Below are 13,599 nucleotides of genomic sequence, written 5' to 3' on the forward strand. Positions count from 1 at the left end.
GGATGGGGTCGGAACCTAGAAATCTATATACATAGTGAAAGAAGATGAAATTGAAAGAAAAAAAGGAAGGAAATAAGAAGAAAAGGTAAAAAAAAGAGAAAGGAGTGAAAGAAGAAAAATTAGGAAAGAAAGGAAGGGATAAGAAAAGAAAGAAAGAAAAAAAGAAAATAAGGAATGGAGACCAAAAAAAAGAAAGGAAAGAAAGAAAGAAGAAAGTAAAAGAAAAAAGAAAGAAAAAGAAACAAATTGAGAAACAAAGAAATAAAGGAAAAAGAAGAGAGAGAGAGGGAGGATACCTATCATGACGCATGGCTAGGACAAGGAGGGAATAGTGAGGCATGCCATTGCGAAGAAATTGGGGCATACTCTTCCCATGAGATTTAAAATCTTGGTTTTAGTTAGGTTGAATTTAAAAGTACGCTGGTTTTCTACATGTGTTCACATGGTCCTAAATGCAACAAAAATTAATGCAATGACAACAATACTATTATAGCATTTATACACCTATTATGTTGACATGCTCCCTTATTTTCCAAAGTTGACTATTATTTTATTTTTGATATTTATTTTACATAGAGATTAATACAAGCCGGATCAAAATTAGGTTTGATAAAATTTGTCTCAAAACTAGTTTTGAGTCTCAACTTTAGGATCAAGCTTAATTCATTTCCTATTTGATTAAACATAATTGAGGAGAGCCAATCATTAAGCTATTTCAGATGGATAATATTCTTAACTAGAATTAAACAAAGCTTGAAATTCAAGGTTCGACCTTTCTTTTTTTTCCAATCTTTGTCTTCTATGGCTTCCTTCTTACTCTCTTATCTATGAAATGTGCTACTATTGCCATTGATCCAAGTTCTTATACTACTAATATGAAAAGCTCCTAAAATACCCTATTAATGCCTTTTAACTTTTAAATTTAACTTACAATAGCATTTCAAATAAAGCTACTATGAAAGATTGACTTTCCAAACATTATAATTGTTTTAAATTTCATTCATAAGAAATTTTTTATTTTGCGTGAATAATTCTTTTTTCTAGAAATGTGCAACTAGAACCAATTAATGGAATTGGTATCATTAACTTATTGTATTTTTTATTGGTCAGTTGTTTAAGTTTTGAACATGCTTAAATAATGAGGCAATAATATAACTGGGAAAATAGTTTCTTAACTATTTTAAGTTAATAGTGGTTAGTTATGGTCCACAATCATTAGATCATGACAAATATATGGACAAAATGTCACTAAAGCAATGTGCTAGACTTTTTTATGAAATTATTTAGAGACTCCCTAAAGATCCTTCCTTATTTATAGATAACACTTTAATGCTAGACCAATAAACTGATAATTTTGAAGTAGAAACTACTCTATCTTAGTCACTAGTCTACAATAATCATATTTAAAAGGGGCCCTATTGTTGAACGTACCACACTATAGGATGAGTTAGGGAACCCCATTATCTGACCTACCATACTATAGGAAGAGCCCAATGAGCATGAAGAACTGAAGTAGTAGGTTGAAGGGTAGTTGTGAAAATGTTCCATTTAGAAAAAGCCTCAACCCATGTGGACTTCCTACTTTACTCACCCACAAGAAGGATAGATCTTGTAGAGTTCACACTGGATATTGAGCTAGAAAAAAATCACAGTCAAGTATTGATTTTCAAACTAAGATTCGATGAAATGCATGATATACTAGCCATCTCAGCCATCTTCTCAAAGATTGCTCTAAGGAGTAGATATCACCAAATCAGCATAAGGCCTATAGATGAAAGTGTTGGGAACCCTAGTGATCGCATGCATATATTTTTATATGATTTTACAGCGGAAGCATGAATTAAACTATTTAATTCCTATGCATGCTAGATATCATATCTCTACAACAAAAATAGATTCAGGACTTTAAACATTTATCCTAAATAAGTATGCATGATTCTACATCTAACATGTAGTCATGCAGAATTTTAGCAACCTAGTTGATTTCTAATCCTAATTTCTAATGAAATCAGATCTCATACCTTTTTTACTTTGAGAACTTTGATGATGCCTTGATCACCTTGTGTAGCCGCACACGCGTCCGGCCTCTACGGATAGTCCATGCGACGCTTTAGAAAGATCCACAACTGTAAGAGTGCTAGCTCTCGCAGAGGTGCTGCAGTGGCTGAACTTTTTTCCTCGAAGCACTCAACTTTTAATTCTTCTTCGAGAGGATGAAGGATGGAGATGAAGGAGAAGAAGGAGAGAGGACGACTGCTCTCAGAATTTCTTTCAGAATTTAGAACTCTTTTTAAAGACCATATCTTTCAAACCCTAGGCGTGGGGGTCTTTTTATAGCCAAAAGACCCCCCACGCCTCACACCTATTTTAGCCAACGAATTTGGCTGATAAAATTTTCAAAAAATTCTGGTGAATCGGCAGCTAAGTGATGAACAAATTCTATTTCAATTTTGTGCCATGAATCACTAAAAATTAGGGGGTTTATACACCCCAAACTTTAGCTGCACACCACCCTACTTGATGCGCCATGCAGTCCCTACAAATTAAGAATTTGATTCCTATCTTTTTAGGAAGATTTGAAAAATAGCAGCATGCCTCCTCTTTCCTCATGCCAAAAATTAGCCAAAAATAAAGAGGATAGGCACCACTAATTTTAGGGACTATGATGAGATGTATTTCTTCTTCAAGAAAGAAAGCTAGGGTCCTAAAATTTAGAGATTCTTCTTCTTATCAATTTTTGAATTTTTGAACTTAGAATCCTCATCAAATAAGAACTTTTAATAGGCTCGGGTCAAGCCCAATCCAATTAGATCAACTCCGATTAATTGGATCGAGCCTAATTAACTCGGATCGAACCCAATCCAACTAGGTCAAACCCTGATTTAGCCCAAATTAAATTTTATTCAATTTGGCTTTAAGCTCAATCATTCAATCAATTGAGTTCATTAACAATCTAATTGCTAATTAATTCTTTAATAATTCAATAAATATTTTACTGCAACTTTTGTTTAGGGTAATTTGTCAATCGAATTGACCGATGTATCCCTGGATGATTCTTAATCGTCGATCAGCTATTTGATCAACCTAAAAACTTCTATGCGTGTGAGCCCATAGGTTCGAACCTAAGTCGGTAGCACAAGAACGACTTTTTGTACTAATCGAAGTGATCCTCTAGCAATGGTACCCGACATCCGGATAGGCCGAATAATCGCAAAGCAATATTCTGGAACCCTTGGACTATAGTTACCGTATAATTAATCCCTATGACTCCAAATGCCTAGGATAATATCAGAGTTCTGTCAACTCTTTAAACAGTGCATCCAAAATGTGTTTCAACTTTACAAATTCTGTGACTCCTCACAAGGATTATCATGGCTAAGGTTTTGCTAAATTAAACACAAGGGCATTATCTCCTATCACCAGGAGGGGTTAATTCCATCTTAACTCATGCACCGACTTTCATTATAGTAACATCATTCATAATGATTTCATAATAACTCTTTTTTATTAAAATTTCAAAACCATTCTTGGCCAAAAGGCCTACAGAAATAACATTCAATAAAAATGTCGGACAAAAGTGACAATCACTCAAGATAATTACATAAGAATTGAAAACTAATTTGAGAGTTCCTAAAGCTAGAACTGGAACTGATCTTCCATCTCTAACGTTCAGAAATCTTTCGCTGTCTCCAAATATCTCATTGACCTGAAGTCCCTGCAACAAATTGCAAATATTAAACGAACTTTCAGTATCTAATACCCAGGTCGAATTATTACTGTTACGGGGGAATTTAGCCACCATGCCCCACGTGACCGGCACGCGCGCCCAGGAAGACTACGGCAGTCCCTTGATCCAGCAATCCGACCCCGAGTCGGATATCTTCGGCTCCGCAGCCCGACCCCGAGTCGGCTGCCCCTTGATCCAGCAATCCGACCCTGAGTCGGATATCTTCGGCTCCGCAGCCCGACCCCGAGTCGGCTGCCCCCTGATCCAGTCATCCGACCCCGAGTCGGCAATCTCTCGACAACAACAGACTGTTCCTCTGAGGCACGCCGCGGCCCCCTGCTCCACTACTCCCTGCAACGGCCGAATCCGGCGCTGCCCCACGATCCCCTGTAACAGCCGTACGAAGCGGAGCTCCACTATGCCCTGCCAGGGCCGTACCCAGCGCTGCCCCACGACGCCCTGTAACGGCCATGTCAGTGGCAGCCCCATCGTGCCACACGATGACGAATCCCCGGAAAAACCCCCCAACCTGATATATATGGGGCTGGGGGGGAGGGCGAAAGAAGGTTTTCCAGAGTATTCTCTTATCCGTTACTACTATCTCTCCTTCTCCTTCAATCTCCTCTGACTTGATCGTCGGAGGGCCCCCACTACCCCAGTGGTGGTGCGAGGCTTGCCTGCAGGTTTCCCGGTGGAAGGTGGAGCGCAATCAACCCAACTCCAAGGGAACCCCGTTCACACCGCTGTACCAATCGTTCTCGGTTTGGACCACCAGCAACAGTTGGCGCTAGAGGAAGGGCCCGGATCTCAGAGCGATCGTAATGGCACGGCGAGGTGGTCGTGGAGCTTCCAATGCTTCCGGTCGCGGGGCCTCTCGCGCCACTGGCCGGGAGGCCGCTGCATCTCCAACACGCTCTCAGCAACACTCCACCGCCCCACCGCCCATTCAGATGGTCGAAGCCGCCCAGTTCGACCAGCTAACCCAGTAGGTTCGCACCCTCGCGGAGGCGGTGCAGAATCTGCAGGGTGCGATGTCCCGGGCGCCGCAGCAGGCTCAGGAGCCGCCGCTGCCTGAGCGTTCGCCTGTCCTCCTTAACCCGCATTCCTTCCTCTCCCATGGGGAGGAGCGCCGACGCGAGGAGGATTCTCGAGCACGCTCCATTCTGCCGGGACCTTCCCACCGGAGCTGCGCGGGGTACGAGAGGCGGGCCCGGGCGCGTTCCCAGATCCCCCAGTCCTCGAGGAACCCGCGCTCCGGCCGATCCCCCTCTCGCCGCTCCTTGTCTCCCACCCACCAGTCGCGTTCCCTGGACCGGCGGGTGGACGATCTCCACCGACTACTCCAGGTCCTGAAGGGCCATTCCAAAGATCCCTTCGCCGACTTAGAGATCTCCTCCCAGCCGGCGCTCGCCTCGAGGATCCTGCGGACCCCGAACCCGCCGGGGTTCAAAATGCCGGCGATCGAGCCCTATGATGGGGCGGCGGACCCGCGGGATCACGTCGAGAGTTTCAGGACCCTTATGCTCCTCCACGGAGCATCAGATCCCCTTCTCTGCAAGGCTTTTCCGGCAACCCTCCGTGGCCCGGCGAGGGCATGGTTCGCCGGGCTGGAGGCTGACTCAATCCGGTCCTTCGACCAGTTCACTCGCCTCTTCATCACTCATTTCGCCGTCAGTAGCCGGCGGCGACTGGTCTCCGACTCCCTCTTTGATGTCCGGCAAAACGAGGGAGAAAGCCTGCGGGATTATCTTACCCGCTTCAACAGGGCTACGCTGGAGGTCCGGAACCTGAGTCAGGAGGTGGCTCTTTCAGCCCTGAAGCGTGGCTTCCGGAAGGGCAGACTCACCTTCTCCCTGGACAAACGCCTGCCGCGGAGCTTCCCAGAGCTGTTGTCCCGGGCGAACCAGTATGCGGACGCCGAGGAGGCGGCCGCCCACCGGAGCAAGGAGGCCGCCGAGATCCCACAAAAGCTTGGGAAGAAAAGGCGGAAAGAGGCACGCCAGAGGAGGAGCCCGATGCCCCAGCGTCGGCGCAGAAGCCTGTCGCCGGCGAAGAACCACGGCGCCCCACGCCCTCGTTCTCTGCCCCGACGTTTCAACCGGTACACCCCTCTCCTGACTCCCCGGGCCCAGATCCTTATGGAGATCAAGGGGCGGGAGGACCTCCCGGCCCCGAGACAGATACGAAGGATCCCTGGAAAGAGGCCCTCCCGGGGTACTGTGAGTACCACCGAGATCACGGCCACGACACAGAGGACTGCTTCCAGCTTTGGGACGAGATCGAGGCTCTTATCCGTCGGGGGCGTCTCGGTCGGTATGTGAGCGACCGGCGTCCCCCCGCAGACCCGCGTCCGGCAGACCCGGCTCCTCCGGAGCCTCGGAAGCAGAATCGACCCGTTGCGGGCGTGATCCACACTATCACTGGGGGCTGCTCTCGGCCCGTGAGGAACGCAGGGGGCTCGACGGAAGCGTCAGGGACGGCCGTCGTAAAGAGGCAGAGGGTCGGCAATGTAATCACCTTTTCTGATGAGGATGTAAAGGGGGTTCAGATTTCCCACGATGACGCCATGGTGATCTCCCTCACTATGGCAAACTATGATGTAAGACGTGTTCTTTCGGATAGTTGAAGCTCAGCTGATATTTTGTTTTACGAGGCCTTCCAAAAGATGAGCTTGTCCAGACAGTTGTTGCACAAAGTGTCCACCCCCCTCGTAGGATTCACCGGTGACGCAGTCCCGGCGGAAGGTGTCGTTGAGCTGCCTGTGACTGCGGGCGTCGCACCCGCAGAAGCCACGGTGCGACTCGGGTTCTTGGTCGTCCGCATCCCCTCGGCCTACAACGCTATCCTCGGGCGACCCGGGCTGAACGCCCTTCGCGCGGTGGTCTCCACGTACCACTTGCTCATGCGGTTCCCCACGGCGGTCGGAATCGGAGAGGTCCGAGGTGACCAACCGACCGCACGGCAATGTTTTCTAGCAACCCTCAAAGGGAAGAAGCCCGTGGAAGCCCTAAGCGTCGAGTCCCTTGATGCCAGAGACGAGGTGGCCTTACGGCACGGGGAGCCGGCCGAGGGAGCGGTAGAAGTCCCCCTTGAGGAAGGCCACCCCGACCGGGCGGTCCGGGTCGGCGCCAATCTCGACCCGGGAGCTCGGGCCCGGTTGGTGGAATTCCTCCGAGCCAATGCCGATGTATTTGCCTGGTCGGCGGCCGATGTACCTGGGATCGACCCGGAGGTCATTTCTCACGCCCTCAACGTCGACCCGACCCACCGACCAATAAAGCAGAAGAAGAGACACTGCGCCCCGGATCGGATCCGGGTGGTCGACCAGGAGGTAGACAAGCTCTTGGAGGCAGGATTCATAAGGGAGGTAAGCTACCCCGAGTGGCTGGCAAATGTTGTACTTGTCCGGAAGGCGAGCGGGAAGTGGAGGATGTGCATCGACTATACCGACCTGAACAAGGCGTGCCCTAAGGATAGCTTTCCGCTTCCGCGAATAGACCAACTGGTCGACGCGACTTCCGGATATCAGCTGCTGTCTTTCATGGACGCCTTCTCCGGTTACAACCAGATAGTGATGGCCCCACAGGACGAGGAGAAAACTGCCTTTATAACAGACCGGGGGCTGTACTGCTACAAGGTAATGCCCTTCGGTCTGAAGAACGCTGGCGCCACTTACCAGCGCCTCGTCAACAAAATCTTCAAAGAGCAAATCGGCCGGAACATGGAGGTGTACGTGGACGATATGCTGGTGAAGAGCCGCCATGCAGACCAGCACATCGCGGATTTGGAGGAGACTTTCACCACCTTGCGGAAGTTTCGCATGAAGCTGAACCCAGCGAAGTGCGCCTTCGGCGCTTCGGCCGGGAGGTTCCTCGGTTTCATTGTCAACCAGCGGGGTATCGAAGCCAACCCAGACAAAATCAAGGCCATCCAAGGTATGTCCCCTCCGACCAAAGTAAAGGAGGTTCAGGAGCTCGCTGGAAGGGTCGCCGCGCTTGGACGATTTGTGGCAAAATCGGCCGAACGCTGCCAACCATTCTTCAAGGTGTTAAAACGCCCGAAAGACTTCCTCTGGACGGCCGAATGTCAAGCAGCATTCGACCAGCTCAAGGAATACCTGGCGTCTCCTCCCCTACTGTCCAAGCCGCAAGAAGGGGAGATGCTCTACCTCTATCTGGCGGTCTCCCCAACCGCGGTCAGTGCGGTGCTGGTTCGGGAAGAGGCAAAGCTCCAGAAGCCTGTGTACTACATCAGCCGGGTCCTACGGGATGCCGAGATGCGGTACACGAAGGCTGAAAAGATCGCCTTCGCGCTGCTGACCGCGACCAGAAGGCTTCGCCCCTATTTCTAGGCTCATTCAGTCACCCTCTTAACCGATCAACCACTACGGCAGATCCTCAGCAACCCCGAGAATGCGGGACGACTGGTGAAGTGGGCAGTAGAACTCGGTGAGTTCGACATCCGCTACCAGCCTCGACCCGCCATCAAGGCCCAGGTGCTCGCGGACTTCCTCGTTGAGTGCACGGTGCAGGAGGCGGAACCTAAACCGCCAGAAACGCCCAGCCTCGACCTCCCGATTTGGACGCTTCACATCGATGGATCGTCGAACCCCGAGGGTGGAGGGGCCGGGCTGGTCCTTACCAGTCCTGATGGAGTGATAGCCGAGTATGCCTTGAGGTTTGGATTTCCAGTGACCAACAACAAGGCGGAGTACGAGGCCCTAGTCACGGGACTCGAACTCACCAGAGAGCTCGACATTCGGCGTTTGAAGGTCTTCACCGACTCCCAGCTGGTGGTCGGGCAGGTTCGTGGGGAGTTCGAGGCCCGGAGCCCGACCATGCAGAACTACGTCCGGAAGGTGTAAGCACTCATTCCCGACCTCGGCAGTGTCGACATTCAGCAGGTCCCCAGAAGCGAAAATGCCAGGGCCGACAGGTTGTCCCGCTTGGTGGGCACAGAGGCCCACAACTTGTCGAGGGCAATCTACCTGGAGACCCTGGATGCCCCGAGCATCGGTGAGGCTGGGGCGGTGATGGCGATTGATCCGGAGCCGTCTTGGATGGACCCGCTCGTCGCCTACCTCGCCGAAGGGATCCTCCCTGAAGACGAAGATCAAGCTCGGCGACTTGTCAAGAAGTCCGCCCACTACGTACTCTATGAAGGGAGGCTGTATCGGACCTCGTTCACCGCCCCCCTCTTAAGGTGCCTCCGCCCCTCGGAGGCGGCCTACGTCCTCGGCGAAGTCCATGAGGGCGTCTGCGGATCGCACTTGGGGGCTAGGTCCTTAGCGCACAAGATCATGAGGCAAGGCTATTATTGGCCTACCTTGTTGGAGGACTCGAAGGATCACGTACGGAAATGCGACGCCTGCCAGTGCCACGCCAATGTCCAGAGAGTCCCTTCTGTCTCCTTGGCACCAATCACCGCGCCCTGGCCCTTCGCACAGTGGGGAATGGATATCCTCGGACCATTCCCCGTCGCTTCAGCCCAGCGGAAATTTTTGATTGTTGCAATCGACTACTTCACCAAGTGGGTGGAGGCAGAGCCGCTGGCCACTATCACGGAGGCGCAAGTCCGGAAGTTCGTGAAGAAAAACATCATTGTCCGATTTGGGGTACCTCGGGTCCTCATCTCGGATAATGGTCGACAGTTCGACAACAAGCATTTCCGTGACTTCTGCGAGGAGTTCGGGATCGAGCATCGGTTCACATCTGTGTCGCATCCCCAAACCAACGGTGAGGCCGAGGTCACAAATCGGACAATCCTCCAAGGAATCAAGGCGCGAATCGGTCGGACGGGGCAAGCTTGGGTCGAAGAACTCGAGAATGTCCTTTGGGCGTATCGGACCACGCATCGGACCCCTACCGGGGAGACGCCTTTCAGCCTAACCTATGGCACGGAAGCGGTTGTTCCCGTGGAGCTCGGACTCCCCTCGCCCCGGGTCGCCGCGCACCGACCCGAGGCCAATTCGGAGCAACTCCGAGGGAACCTGGACCTCTTGGAAGAAGCAAGAGAAATGGCGCAGGTTTGGATGGCGATGTATCAGCGGAGGGTGGCCCGATATTATAACTCCAAGGTCCGACCGAAACTTTTCAGAATCGGAGATCTGGTGCTAAGGCGAGCCAAAGCATCTCAACCCGCGGAAGGTGGAAAGCTGGCGCCAAATTGGGAAGGCCCGTATAGGGTTCGCTGGGTAAACCGACCTGGCTCCTACCAGTTGGAGGCCCTAGATGGTCGAGAAATTCCGAGGAGCTGGAATTCCGCCAACCTGCGGGTATATCACCAGTAGAGCGACAAAGCCAGGAAGACAGTTCGAAAAATGTACAATTCTTTTCATTTCAATAATTCCTGGTTACAACGGTGTGTTCGTGTGATTACAAAGAATTCCCAGAGGGGAATTGGGGAGTAAAGAAAACAAGGAAGGGGTGGAGACTCCATGGAGCTGAAGATCTGGGACCCCGAACCCTCCATCCGAAGCAGCTGCAATCCCAACGGGCGTGGGTGCTTCTCCCCGGAGGCGCCATCCACGCCTCACGCAAAGGACGAAGAGCCGGCGCGGACGAAGAAGAAGTGGACGAATGAGGAGTTCCCGCTGCCTCCAGAGAAACGCTACCTCCAAGGGATATTCCGGTCCTCCCCAGGAGAAGGGGAGGGGAGGAATACAAGGGAGAAGAGCGCGAGGAGGCGCGATCCCGGATGAAGCGTCTGGCGCAGAGCTCAATCGGGAGGCGGGGCTGAAAGGAGGGGGGATGTGATCCCGGATGAAACGCCTAGAGCGGAGTTCCGCCGGGGAGAACCTCCTTGTTGATCCTAGATGAAACGGCTAGTTGGCGGAAGTCGCGAGGGGCGCGCCTCCCGTTCCTCCGGCGGGGGTTTTCCAGCCACACGCCGGAGAGGAGGTCCACGATCCATGGTAACCTGAATAGCTCCGGCTTGGCAGGCTCCACCGCGCCTGCACTTATATTTATAGCCAAACTGTGGCCCCCCGGTCGTTCCGATGCGGGTGGCTCCAATAAAGGCGGGCGCACCGAATCCGGAGCCGTTCCAGCTCTCGAGGCGTATCCTCCCACGATCTCCTAAGCGTCGTTCTCCTTAATTGCATTCTTCATGCAGAACACTCCGGGCGGTGTGTATCCCACGGCCCACGTATCTCCGCTCGCGCCCAGGCCGCATCCGCCTCGAAGAACGCGCGTATCGCGGCCGCTTAACTGACACTCCTTGCAAGCAGCAACTGGCGATCCGATTTCCCAGGTAACGCCTCAATTAGCATTTAATACCCTTCTGGTGTCCCCAGGCGACGCTTGGAGAAGAGGAGAAACACAATCGTAGCTGGCCACGGAGAAATCTCGTCGAGCGGCAAGCGACAGGCGCGTGACCAACGAGCGGAATTCCCCGAGGCTCGGCCCTCGGATGCCAGGCTAATCCGACGATCATCCCGGGAGCAGATTAGCCTGAAGCCCCGACCGGTCGCCTCGGCTTGCGCCAGCCTTGGCCGACCAACGAGCGGAATTCCCCGAGGCTCGGCCCTCGGATGCCAGGCTAACCCGATGATCATCCCGGGAGCAGACTAGCCTGAAGCCCCGACCGGTCGCCTCGGCTTGCGCCAGCCTTGGCCGACCAACGAGCGGAATTCCCCGAGGCTCGGCCCTCGGATGCCAGGCTAACCCGATGATCATCCCAGGAGCAGACTAGCCTGAAGCCCCGACCGGTCGCCTCGGCTTGCGCCAGCCTTGGCCGACCAACGAGCGGAATTCCCCGAGGCTCGGCCCTCGGATGCCAGGCTAACTCGATGATCATCCCGGGAGCAGACTAGCCTGAAGCCCCGACCGGTCGCCTCGGCTTGCGCCAGCCTTGGCCGACCAACGAGCGGAATTCTCCGAGGCTCGGCCCTCGGATGCCAGGCTAACCCGACGATCATCCCGGGAGCAGACTAGCCTGAAGCCCCGACCGGTCGCCTCGGCTTGCGCCAGCCTTGGCCGACCAACGAGCGGAATTCTCCGAGGCTCGGCCCTCGGATGCCAGGCTAACCCGATGATCATCCCGGGAGCAGACTAGCCTGAAGCCCCGACCGGTCGCCTCGGCTTGCGCCAGCCTTGGCCGACCAACGAGCGGAATTCCCCGAGGCTCGGCCCTCGGATGCCAGGCTAACCCGATGATCATCCCGGGAGCAGACTAGCCTGAAGCCCCGACCGGTCGCCTCGGCTTGCGCCAGCCTTGGCCGACCAACGAGCGGAATTCCCCGAGGCTCGGCCCTCGGATGCCAGGCTAACCCGATGATCATCCCGGGAGCAGACTAGCCTGAAGCCCCGACCGGTCGCCTCGGCTTGCGCCAGCCTTGGCCGACCAACGAGCGGAATTCCCCGAGGCTCGGCCCTCGGATGCCAGGCTAACCCGATGATCATCCCGGGAGCAGACTAGCCTGAAGCTCCGACCGGTCGCCTCGGCTTGCGCCAGCCTTGGCCGACCAACGAGCGGAATTCCCCGAGGCTCGGCCCTCGGATGCCAGGCTAACCCGATGATCATCCCGGGAGCGGACTAGCCTGAAGCCCCGACCGGTCGCCTCGGCTTGCGCCAGCCTTGGCCGACTAACGAGCGGAATTTCCTGAGGCCTAACCCTCGGATGCCTGGCCTAGCGCCGGAAGAATTTCCTGAGGCCTAACCCTCGGATGCCTGGCCTAGCGCCGGAAGAATTTCCGGAGGCCTAACCCTCGGATGCCTGGCCTAGCGCCGGAAGAATTTTCCGAGGCCTAACCCTCGGATGCCTGGCCTAGCGCCAGAAGAATTTCCTGAGGCCTAACCCTCGAATGCCTGGCCTAGCGCCGGAAGAATTTCCTGAGGCCTAACCCTCGGATGCCTGGCCTAGCGCCAGAAGAATTTCCTGAGGCCTAACCCTCGGATGCCTGGCCTAGCGCCGGAAGAATTTCCTGAGGCCTAACCCTCGGATGCCTGGCCTGGTGCCGGAAGAATTTCCTGAGGCCTAACCCTCGGATGCCTGGCCTAGCGCCGGAAGAATTTTCTGATGCCTAACCCTCGGATGCCTGGCCTAGTGCCGGAAGAATTTCCTGAGGCCTAACCCTCGGATGCCCGGCCTAGCGCCGGAAGAACTTCAAGAGTTAGGAGTCGGCGAGACACCGGGGGGAGCCGGCCCTCGGCAACCAACCCCTTCAAGACGGCGACGCCATCGGATTCCTCCCTCGACAACCTCGATAGGCCGATCGGGGACTTCATCGGCGTCTCCCAGGTTGCCCTGATTCCCCAAGAGGGATCTACGTCAATGAAAAAGAAACGCTCCTTCCAGCCGTGGATGGAGGAAGGAGCCTCCTTGACGAGGCCGCACCCTCGTCGCGCCGCAAAGCACCACCACCCTCTGTCCTGGGGGTGGCCGTTCAGGCCGTAGCATTCCCAAAAGACATTCAGGGTGGCGGGAACCTCGTGCATGCGGCAGAGAACCTGGAAGGCCGTCAGGGCGCGCCATGAGTTCGGCACCAGTTGCGTCGACGCCACTCTTAAACCCCGAAGCACCTGTACAACTAAGTCCGAGGGGGGAAAGCGGAACCCGGCCCGAAGGATGTCCTCGTTGATGGCGACCTTCTCTGGAGGAGGATGGGACATCCTCTCCTCAGGCCCCGGGAGCGTAACGTTGCAGGCTTCGGGAAGGTGGTACCGGGCCACGAACCTATCTAGGTCTTCGGGGACCAGATCCGACTGAATGTGGTCCGCTCTTACTTCGTCCATACCTAATGGCCAGTGGATCTACGGTCAGGACAGGGCCAAGAAGGGGGAAAGGACCGGAACGACTGAAGTACACTAATACGGAAGGAGAAAGTGTGGAGAGCCCTAAATTGAAGAATGGGGCAACTCACCGGAAGGGA

The sequence above is a fragment of the Phoenix dactylifera genome, unplaced genomic scaffold, assembly GCF_009389715.1.
Source record: "Phoenix dactylifera cultivar Barhee BC4 unplaced genomic scaffold, palm_55x_up_171113_PBpolish2nd_filt_p 000404F, whole genome shotgun sequence".
Classification (NCBI taxonomy): Eukaryota; Viridiplantae; Streptophyta; class Magnoliopsida; order Arecales; family Arecaceae; genus Phoenix; species Phoenix dactylifera.